This window comes from Solanum pennellii, chromosome 1, assembly GCF_001406875.1.
Source record: "Solanum pennellii chromosome 1, SPENNV200".
Taxonomy (NCBI): domain Eukaryota; kingdom Viridiplantae; phylum Streptophyta; class Magnoliopsida; order Solanales; family Solanaceae; genus Solanum; species Solanum pennellii.
In genome coordinates this window covers 1,538,829-1,552,001 of record NC_028637.1, presented here as the reverse complement: position 1 = coordinate 1,552,001, position 13,173 = coordinate 1,538,829, and positions in this window count along the sequence as shown.

Sequence of the window (13,173 nt, the reverse complement as noted above, 5' to 3'; positions counted from 1 at the left end):
ACACTCTCGAATTTTTTTATTTTTTTTTAACCTTTTTCCATCTTAGCATTTGTATATCTACAACTCTATTGAATCTTGTACAACTTTTTCCCCCTATAAAGGGCCCAATGCACATGAAACCTATCCTAACTCACTACCTTTGTTTTTTTCAAGCACAACTACCCCCTTAACTTTCCAAAACTAAAAATTCACGAAAGATTGTGACGGAACGAATAAAATTTTTTCTTTAGTAATTAAAGATTTCGCGTCCAACTCCTAAGATATAGTAAAAATATGTTATCGGAACGCATGTTGTTAAAAAAAAAACTATCTCACACATGTTAAGATATTCATCAGAATTTGATTTGGTAATAACATTTTCGACAGATGTTTGATCGATTTTGTCAGAAATTTCTTCACTTCTAGTAATGGCTTACCTTTTTAATGTATGTTACGTAACACAAATCTAAATTAGATAGGACCTCAAAAGCGAATATCAAACACTAGATAAAAACACACAAAAAAAAAAAACTCACATCTCACTTTCAACTATCTAACCTCCAATATTTTTTTGTGTTCATCCTTTGTTAGTATTTATATACACAAAAGAAGGAAAAAGACAATAATTTTAGCCCTATATTGTATTTACCTTTTTCTTGATATAGCACATCAAAGCTCAATAAGTAATAAATATTTATTTGTTTTTTGTAAATTTTAGTTTTGGTATTTAAGGCAACTCTTTTTTTTTTGTTTGTTTGAACATTTTAGTAATTCATGTGTAATGTCCATTTCATTGCAGCCAATTAAGCCACTATTTCTTAGGTGATAGTTATCATAGTTTGAAAAAATAGTATTCTCTTCTTTCTTGATTGCCTATTTTCACTTACTCTGATAATTGCGGAGTCAGAAATATTATTTAGAGATATCAAAATATATATATAAAAAAGTAGACAAGTAAAAAATAAATTCAGTTGACTTATATTTCTACATAAAATTTAAAAAATTTAACCTAACTAAACTATGTAATTTATTATTTAAATTAATTTCTAGTGTTGTGGGAAGAAATAGGTTTTACTATACCAAAACAATAACGATTGACATAATGTTTCTTTTAATTCAAGTATTAAAACATATATTTATGTATATAATTATCATAGGGTATGGTAAAATGGTAAAAAGAAAATTCTCTTCTAATCAAAATTCTTGCGTTTAAACGTTGAAAATAAAGTCATTTCGATAGAGATCAACGAAATACTTCTATGATAAATTTTCTACAATGTGCATTTGAATTAATCGAGTCAATGAATTTCGAACACCACATGCCGGAAGAAAAGAAGATAATGTTCACATAATTTTGATTATAAGTGATTTGATGCCATTTGAAATACATTTTTAATTACTTATATGATTTTCTATTTGGTTAATAATAACTCTAATTAAAATAGAAACATATTTATTCCTCAATGTGAATAAACTATTTTTTAGTTATTCAATATTTATATTCAAGGAGTATTCCCAATTTGTTGGAACTATATTGAATATAAATATGATTTTAGTCAAACATTATACTATCAAAGAAAATGATAGGCATTAAATTCTAGGACACCAAATTTGGACTTTAATTGTAATAATTAATATAATTTTCAATAGTTTTAGTTCAATATTAGATATCTATCAAAATCATACGAGATTATAGTAAAGTGATAAATATTATACCACAAGCAACTTGATATTGCTATGTTTCAGTTTTAATTTTCAAGTATTTAAAACTTGTCGTAGAGAACATTTGTAATTTGTAAAGAAATCTATAATTTTTTTGTCTACGAGCAATCTCTTGTTTCTTGTTATGAATTATGGTGTTTTTATGAGTTATATGTTTAGAAAAGAAAAGTTGTGACGATTGAAAATTATTCTTCTCTAATTTAATTGGTTGATTTGAATCATATAAGGTGGATTGAAAATTGATAAAATATGTCTTTACATTCTTTAGGGCTCGTTTGAACTTGAGAATGCACCATTTTTTCTGCGGGGCGAATTGGTTCCATTTCTAAGGTCTTATCGGACGTCCATTTAAAGATTAGCTATTTTGTTTTGAGATTTCGAGATTTAAAAAATTCATGGGTTATAGCACACGAAAATCGGTAAAATATATCTTTGCCTTCTTTGAGGCTCGTTTGAATTTGAAAATGCACCATTTTCCCCCTCGAGACGAACTAGTTCAATTTCTATGGTCTTAATGGACGTCCAAAAAAAATTTTGGCGATTTTATTTTGGGATTTCCGAATCAAAAAAATCCATGATTAACACATGAAAATTGAATAAATCTGCATTTGCCTACTTTGGGACTCGTTTGAACTTCAAAATGAACCATTTTTTCTGCGTGATGATTTTGGTCCATTTATAAGGTCTCAAATGTTCATGAAAAATTTTGGTCATTTTATTTCGAGATTTTGGTTTTAAAAAAATTAATAGGCTATAGTACACGAAAATTGATAAAAATATGTCTTTTACTGCTTCCGGGCTCATTTGAACTTGAAAATGCACCATTTTTCCCGCGGGACGAACTGGTTCCATATCTAAGTTCTTAATTGACGTCCATAAAAACTTTTGATCATTTCGTCTCGAAAATTCGGATAAAAAAGTCCACAAACAATAGCGCACGAAAATTGGAAAAATCTGCATTTGCCTACTTTGGGGCTCGTTTGAACTTGAAAATTCATCATTATTTTCTCGCGAGATGAACTAGTTTCATTTCTAAAATCTTAACAGATGTCCATAAAAAAATTTAGCGATTTTGTTTTGGGATTTTCGGATAAAAAAAATTCATGGGCTATAACACATGAAAATCGGTAAAATATGTCTTTGCCAACTTTGGACTCGTTTGAACTTTAAAATGCACCATTTTTCCCGCGCGATGAAGTGATTCCATTTCTAAGGTTTTAACGGACGTTCATGAAAAATTTTGGCCATTTTTCGAATAAAAAAAATTCAAGGGCTATAGAATACGAAAATTGGTAAAATCTGTCTTTGCCTACTTTATCGCTCATTTGAACTTAAAAATACACAATTCTTCTCTGTGGAATGAAATGGTTCCACTTGGTCTTAATGGATGTCCACAAAAAATATCTGCTATTTTGGTTCGGGATTTTCGTATGAAAAAAATTCATTGGTTATAGCACAAGAAAATTGATAAAATCTACATTTAATCTTCTTTGAGGCTCGTTTGAACTATAAAATGCACCATTTTCACCGCGAGACGAACTGGTTCTATTTCAAAGGTCTTAAGGAACATCCATAAAAAATTTTAGCCATTTTATTTTGGAATTTTTGGATCAAAAAATTCATGAGTTATAGCACTCGAAAATCGATAAAATCTGTCTTTGCCTGCTTTGGGGCTAGTTCAAATGAGCCCCAAAGCAGGTAACACTTATTTTGTCGATTTTCTTATGCTATAGTCTATGAATTTTTTGTGATCATCAATTTCTGTAATGAAATGACCGAAGTATTTAATGGACGTCCAATAAGACGTTAGCAATGTATCCATTTCCTTCCGGGTGAAAACAGACACATTTTTAAGTTGAAACGAGCCCCAAAGCATGTAAATACAAATTTTACCGATTTTCGTATGCTATAGTCTATGGGTTCATTGTGATCCAAAGTTCATGAAATGAAATGGCTAAAGTTTTACATTGGACGTCTGTTAAGACGTTAGCAATGTAGCCAGTTCATCCCGCGGGAAAAACGGGTGCATTTTTAAGTTTAGACGAGCCCCAAAGCAAGTAAATGCAGATTTTGTCTATTTTCGTGTGCTAGTCCATGGATTTTTTGTGATCGTCGATTCTCAAAACGAAATGGCCAAAATTTTTCATGGATGTCTGGTAAGACGTAAGCAATGTACCCTATTTGTCCCGCGGGGAAAATGGACACATTTTCAAGTTCAAACGAGCGCTAAAGCACGTAAATGCAGATTTTATCGATTTTCGTGTGTTATAGTCCATGGAGTTTTAGTGATCCAGAGTTCCTGAAATGAAATGGCAAAATTTTTTATGGACGTCTGTTAAGTAGTTAGCAATGTACCCAGTTCGTCCCGAGGGAAAAACGGGCGCGTTTTCAAGTTCAAACAAGTGTCAAAGCAGATAAACACATGTTTTACCGATTTTCGTGTGCTATAGTGTATGGATTTTTCGTGATAGTCAATTCCCGAAATGTTTCATGGACGTCCAATAAGACGTTAACTATGTATCCAGTTCATCTCGCTGAGATAACAAACGCATTTTTCATGTTCAAACGAGCTTTAAAGCATGTAAACGCATATTTATCCATTTTCGTATATATATATATATATATATATATATAAAGTATAAAAAATGGCTACGAAATTTACTGCTAATATATCGTTAAATTGCTCGTGACTAAGGATCACTGAATAATCTGTTGCTAATTTATCATTAAATAAGATTAGCAGTTATTATTTACTATTATTTATATAATTTCTAATTCTTTTTAAGTGAATACTTGGGAGGTAAAGAGTTTGTTGGAAGAAATAGGTTTTACCATACCTAAACAATAACAATAATTGATATAATTTTTCTTTTAATTTAAGTCTAATCTTGAATCAAAAGATATATTTATCCATATAATGATTATAGGATATGATAAAATGGTAAAAGTTCCTCTCTTTTAATAGAAGTTTTTGAGTTTAAATATTGAAAATGAAGTCTTTATTGATAAAAGTTGACAAAATACACCCATAATATACGATATGCATTTATATTAATCGAACCAGTAAATTTCGAACCATGCAGACTAGTAGAGAAAGAAGATATGTCCACATAATTTTGATTATAAATGATTTAATGCCATTGACATACTTGGTTCAATTGTATTATGTTATTTATAATTGAAATACATTTTTAATTCATATATGACTTTGGTATATAATAACTCTAATTAAAATTGAATATATTTATTCAAGGATATTGTCAATGTGAATAAACTATTTTTTAGTTATTATTTATTCAAGGATATTCTCTTGAGAATTCCCAATTAGTTGGAAATATATTGAATATAAATATGATTTTAGTCAAACATTATACTATCAAAGAAAATGATAGGCATTAAATTCTAGGACACCATATTTGAACTCAATTGTAATAATTAATATAATTTTCTAACGGTTTTAGTACTATATTAGAGATCCGTCAAAATCATTAATGAACAGAGTGATAAATATTTTTATTTTCTTAATCAATAAAGATTCGTCAATTATCAATGAGCAACTTCACAACATTGATATTGCTCTATTTTATTCATAATTTTCGAGTATTGTAATTTGTACGTAGATAAAAATTTACGATTGATAAAATTTTTAATAACTTTATCTACGGCAATCTCTTATTTCTTGCTATGAATTATGGTGTTTTTATGAGTTATGTTTAGAAGAGAAAAGTTGTGATAATTGAAAATTCATTTTCTTTGATTTAATTATGTGATTTGAATCACCAATAAATTAGATTGAAATAACAAATAAAATTTGTATTTGATTGGACGAAATATGTCATTTATATATGTGGTGCAATTTTATTAGTTTTTTTTTTCTTAACTAAGAAATCTTAATATTTTTTTGACTTTTTTTTTTAATTTAACTTGATATTGCATTATTTTATGTGTAGCCCTAATCTAGCTCACTAGGATATAGTGATATATTTTAAAGTTGACCGTAATTTAAAGCTCAAAAATAAATAAATTAACTCAACAAAATTAAACCTTTTAGATAATCAATTTATACTTATTCACACTATTTATTAAAATTAATATATTTAAGGTTAAAATATAATCTAAATTGTTTTATAATTTCAAAGATTAAAATGGTATATTACTCAAATCGACACTTACAAGAAAGCAACAATAACATCAAAATTAGAACTTATTATTTAACTTATTTTTGACATAATTTTATTTCATGTCAAATAATCTTGAGACTTAATAACCTATTTATTTATTCAATTAATTTCAGTTCATTCTATTTTTTAACTCAATTTATTATTTAATACCATTATTTATAATTTTCAAATTTTGAATTCGACTTTGACGATTTTTAGAGTCAAACTATAAAAACTTTGACTAATATTTATTAATGTACAAAAAATTGTAGTTTATAGTATTTTTCATATAGTTTTAGAATATTTAATTTTTTTGTTTAAAATATCAAATTAATGTAATCTAATTTACCTTTGAAAATTAATTAAATTGACTTTCGATAAGTGTAACATGACAAATAATTCCGAACGAAGAGTATCCACTTATAATAACACACTAGTACATAAAGTAGCACTAAGAATATCCCAAATGATTTGCCACTTGAAATTTTATAATAATGATACATAATAGATAATATTGAATATGCAACCAACTTTAGTTCAAAGATATTATATAGTATCACTAATGATTTTTTTTATTCGATATCTATATTAACATCCAATTAAATTAAATTAATATATTACATAGTTATTCATGAAAAATGACATTTTTAATAAAAAATTTTAATCTTAAATTCAAATTTAAAATATTTTATTAAAAATAAAGAGATCTCAACAATTACAAGGTAACTTTGACATATATAAATTTTACTCTAACAAATTTTACTATTTGTTATGGCTAAAGTCAAACAAATATTAATTTATGAAAGAAAAAAAATCTAACTTTTGACTTAGCTATAAAAAATTAAATTAATAAATTTAAACGAAGGAAATGCTTTTTTTTTTAAAAAGAAAAAGAGAAAGTGTATCCTCTAAAACACATACTCCCTCGATTGCAATTTATATGACATTATTTTCGTTTTTAGTAAATTTATTTTTTAAAATATTTATATTTGATAACAATTTAATTTTAACCTTTTTATTTACTTATAAGACGATTTATAACTTAAAACAAAATCATAAAAAAAAAAATCATATCCTATATTTTAAGCAACAAGTTTTTGTTTTTTTTTCCAATCAAATTCCAAATCATAAGTACATCACATAATTTTTTAAAACGACAAAAATCAATTAAAAAAAAGTTTAAAATAGTGAATGCTAAAAGCTAAGTGTCATTATCCATGTAAATAAAATTGACAATTGTAAAGTAAGAAACAAAAACCTACTTTTTTTAATTAATAAATAAGAAGCAAATCATAAAAGATACGTGATATAATTCATTAATTAGGTCTCAAAAATGATTCCACATGCCAAATGTTGCAAATATAGCCATTTTGACAGCCTAACATGTGCTATGGCCACTCAAACACGTGGCATATATATAATCACTAAAAAAAATTGAAATCTTTTTCATGAAAAAATAAAATAAAAAGGGATCGACTACGTCGAGTCAAAATTTTCACTAAAATATGATTCAATATATAAATAATGTAATTTTCTGTTTAATAAAGTTTAGATGTATCCATTATCTAGTGGTGTAGCAACATGTAGTTAAGGTCGAAGAGTCGAACACCATTTGTCGAAAGAATATAGAAAATTTTACGAAGTATATATATCAATTATTTTTTCGTAGATATATACTTCAATCGTGGATTTTACTGTGTATATTGCTACATATATTAAAGGTAAAAAGGATAAATATATCTCTGAACTATCGCAAATGGTATGCAAATACTCTTCTTCATACTTTTGAGACATTGGTGTCTCTGCCGTGCAAAAACTAGAGCATGTATGTCCTTCACTCTAACGGAAGACTAAATAGAGACAGTGACACAATCTTATCCACCGATCAGATATTTAATACATATCGAATTGATGGATAAGATTAGAACACGTGTATGTCCGTTTGTGTAAAGACTATATATGCTTTAGTTTTTGAACGGTAGAAGCACTAATATCGCAAAAGTATGACGTTTACAATAGTTTGAGGATATATTTATTCTTCTTCCCTATAAATACTCTTACTCAAATTTTCTGACTTTGCCCTTTTTATTCCTATTTGGCTATGCATTTACGATAAAAATTATGATAAAGTGATAAATATTGTTTCAATTAGAGATTTTGAGTCTATATTATTATAAAAAAGATTGATCAAATTTTAATAAATTATATAAAAAAATTTTTTTATTTTTTTTAAAAAATATTTATGTGACCAAATAAACTACTAATAATGTCACTAGCCATACTGGCTTCTATTGTCTGCCATGCAGTGCGGTCTTAGTCACGTGCTTTTCCCTCTTTTGGCCGGCACCGCCCCCCTCCTTTTAAGATTTATTAGTCGATGAACGGTGTTTTGAAGTTCGATTAATTTAAATATAAATTTTATTTAAAAATAAAGAGTTTTTTATTAGACATATGAGGTTATTCTATCGACATTTATTTTGTAGTTCGATTGATTTACATTTGTATTGGATTATTTTGATAAGTGGATAATGTTTTCAGGGGCGGAGTCACCTTGGTAGAACGAATCCCCTTCGACGGAAAATTATACTATTTTTACATGATTAAAATAATATTTTATATGTATATAATAGATGTCAAATCCTCTTCGATTACTCCGTGTGTCTATTTTTACGAATTTTAAATCCCTTTATTTAAAATTTTGGTTCCGATGCTAAATGTATTTTTTTTGTCAAATGTAGAATTTGGTTTTAGAGAATGTTCGGATTCTTTTGTCTTATATCTATTTTCAAGTTCGATTAATTTAAATTTATATTTAGAATATGTTTTTGGTAGAATAAATAAACAAGTGGATTTTTAATATATTTAAATATATCATTTTATATATCTAAATTTTTAAATAGAATGATATTTAATACTAGATAAAGATGGAAGAAGGAGAATGAAATTATTATAAGATTGAATAGGAGAAATGTTATGACAGTACTCTTGTGTGATGAATGTAAGATATATAAAAACGTCGACATGAGTTGAGGTACAGTGGTTAGATTATTTCATTTTTAATTAATAATTTTGAATTTTAATTTTAAATATAAAAAAATTATGTTAAAAATATTATTTTTGATAGACTCTATAGTTCGTGAGATAAATTTACTCGAAACTCAATGAGAAAGGTAGACGATAGACGAGAAATAAAAAAAAAAGATATATAAAAACAATATTGAAAAGGAAAAAATAATGAGTAATTTAATTGGTATAAAATCAATTATATTATAGGGTAATTAGCACACGAAGTTTAAAAAATAAATAGCTTTTTTGCTCGTAAGTATTTTTGGAATATTAGTCACTTTTAATTAAAAATATTTTTTTAAAAAAATAAATTTTAAAAATTTGATTAAATAAATTATTTATTTAATTAAAATGTAATAACAATATTACTCTTTTTGATCACAAATAAATTCGAATCAATTATATAAATCCTCGTATATTTGTTTACCTTATTCTATTGATATTGCAAATTTTCCACATTATTTTATTTTGATAGTCTAATTCCCTCTCACTTCTAGATATTATTATTTGTTTCTCTAATATATAATATAAATATTATCTAAACTTAATGGATTAATTTAAATACATATAATTATACAGAGAAATACTAGAATATACATTTCTACAATTATTTGATAGATACATATTATTCCGTCAATGGGAGTCCTCAATTTTTAATCAGAGACAATTTTTTTTAATTCAATAGGATCAAGTCTAATATTTATGAAATTTTAAGGAAAATTTTACATATTTGGAAGTTATATGTTTACAAATCTATAATATTCCGTCTTTATTCTTAACTAGATGTCTGAAACTCAAGCTTTGAGAATGAGAAATTTTTCACAAAGAGCGTGTTTTCCTATATGAATTATATGTTGCGATAATATATTTATTTTTATTTTGATAATTTAAATTAATCGAGTCAATAAATTTAAATATCTTATGTTTTTATTATTATTATTATTATTATAATATTATGATCTTATCTTAAAACATTTTAATTTTAGAGAACTAAAACCAAGTGGATGAGATGACTTGGGACGACACGTGTCACCTAGGATAGACTATGTGGTTACCAACCATACCACCCAAGCAAAGACAAGTAGACAAATCTCTTATCAAAACCCCCCAAAAATGTCCTTTTGGGGGTCACTTTGGCTAAATCCACCCCTTCCCTATCCCCACCCCACCCACAACCCCCACCCCTACCCCACAACCTCCAATTTCTCGTTTGGTTTTCGAAGTTTATATTGTTTCAATCAAATCTGAATTGTTCTCTACGGGGCTCAGCCAAAGATCACATTTTCAATTTAAAAAATTTCATATTTAAAACTCGAATATGATATTTCTGGTTAAAAACAAAATGATCAGACCACCGCACGACAACTCACGTTGATCAACCCATCCAATTATAGAAAATAAAAATGCTTATAGCCACTCATACATCAAACCACAACTTTTCTTGTTGCTTTTTGAAAATGACATTTTTACCCTTTTATATAAGAAGGTTTTAAAAGTGATCTTTCTTCATTACTAATATTAAATAAAATATAGTAGTATTTCAATATTAGTTGGATCAAGTGAAACAAAAATGACTTCCATTTATAAGTGAGAAAAAATATTACATATATATTTTGACAATGAAAATTGATAGTTAAACAATAGAATATTACTTTTCATAGAAAAAAAATTCCTTGAATTTTACTTTTATCGTATCAAATACAAGAGAATATATATGTTAATGATCGAATATTTTTCTTTTCATACATATTTCGATAATGAAATTTTAATGATAAAAGTCATTTGATCGAATATTATATATTAAAGAAAGTATATTGAGAGACATATTATAAGATAATTCTTTTAATTTAGCTGATCGACTAAAAATAATTATATTCATTACAAATATTTTATTTTGTAATTATTATTTTAATAAATGCTTATATCTATCAATCTCTTGATAAATAATAATAATAAAAATAATTCATGAAAAGGAATTTATTAGGAGATTAATAATGACAACAATAATGACAATGATCATGATAAAACAAGAAAAGAAAATAAGAAACTTGCACTTCAATATATTCTTTTTAAGAAGAATCATAATATTGGATAGGCATGCATCATGCATGACATATAAACAAAAAAAGAACATTTTAATTTTTCATCTATTTTTTATATAAATTTTGGAGTTTTAATTAATATAAACTTACATAATTTAATATTAAAGGTGAATTTTGAATTTAAACTCGATAAACTTAATTTAAACTTCTATACGTTGAATTTGTTGTAATTCTAAAAATTATAAAGAGTTCAGACTTATTATTTATTACTCTAATTGAGAGTGAATGAAATTATCTTATATAATAACAAAAATTTCTAATTTCATTTGATAATATTTATAACTGAAGACGGGAATATTGTGCAGCGATCAGAACTGCTTCTCATCTTGTTTCAAATCTTAAATATGAAAAAATCAAATAGAAAAACGTTTCTCTTCGAATGAGACCTTACACAACATGAATTCAAATACAATACGTATATCGAATGACGGATGAAAAAAAAACGTGTCCACCCCACCCCTACCCCTACCCTTCCAAAAAAACTCCAAAAAACTCTTTTGCCCTTGAAGCAAGGTAATATGAGAATGGGACAATTGGCCTAATGGGTTATATATTGACAAATTTCTTTCAATTTCTATTATTTTTTTCTCTCTTTGTCATCTTCTACCGTTTGATTAAAATGGCGGCATTGTGCTTACCCTAATAAGGCTAAATTTCATTAATGCAAAAAAAGGAAAAGAAAAATAAGTTATTCATAAAATTGACACAATAATAAAATTTAAAGAAAAATATTTACCACCATAACTAATTTTGTAATTAATTTTTCATATTCAAAATTTATCAAGAATAAATCCAATGGGACCAATTATATATTCCGATTTCTTCTCTCATAAATCAAATCTGCAGAATTTTAACTATCTTAATAGCCTCAAGAAAAAAGAAATAAACATAACATCCCAAAATGTGTTTGTTTTAATTTATATGACAGTGTTTAACTTTTATAAAAAAAAACTTAAAAATTCAAGATTTATATAGTTTAAAACGAGTTAATGATGTTTTTATTGTTATAAAACGTATATTATGTTTGTTTTAACTTATGTGACATTTTCTTTCTTCTAAAATGACATTTTCTTTTAGACGATCTATCACCACAATTTTGTTTTAGTCACAAATTTTAATTTCTTTTTTTTCTTTTAAATTCGTATTTGGTTAAACACGTCCACATAACTTGAAACAGATCTATTATTTATTATAAAAATGTGACATCTTTTTATGACCGACTAACTAGAAGACAAACATGGACACATAAAATTGATAGAGGGAGACTTAACACCTTGACAAGGAAATATTATTTATATATGTTAGAAATAAAAATAGGATGAAACATGTCTAATACGAATACACATAAATAGCTAGGCAATATATAGGTGCTTTATATTGTACATGAATTTGTACTCAATATGTACTAATACTAAAAAAAATTAAAGTAATGTTGATATGTAAATAGCAACAAGAATATATTCATTCACTGTAATTTTATAAATGAAACCCCCAAAAAAAACTATTTTCGAAAAAGTGAATTTTTCTTTAATAATGTTATTTTAAATGAAAAGAATAAGACCATTAAATAGTGAAAGTGCTAGGACTAAACAAGAATAATAAATAATATTATCACCAAAGATTTTGAATGGTAACATTTCCATTTTTTAATTATTCACAAATTTTGGTTTTGAGTTAATATGAATATTTTCTCTCAAAAATAATTTTTTTTAAATTAATCGAATTCAAATCAATATAAAATAAAGTATCGTATAGTAAAATTTAAGTGATATACATTATTATTGTTATAGGAAGATGTTTATGTATACTATTAAATTGTTCAAATAATATATCGATATATTTTTTATACTGACGATGTATACGAACGTAAACTCAATAAATATATTATAGGATAATGAAAAGACTCCAAAGTGATGATTTCTCAAAAGAAAAGCAATACATACACGTGTATGACAAGGATGATTTGGACTAGACAAATTAAAACTTTAATGTTGTTGTTCATGTTTTATGAATAATATTATTTTGCATTTATGCTAAGTGGTTTTCCACCGTTGGTGTAAAATTATGCAAAAATATATTATTATTTTTTGTGGGGGTAATTGGACAAGGGTATTTATGTAATTTTAACTTTTCATGTCTTTATT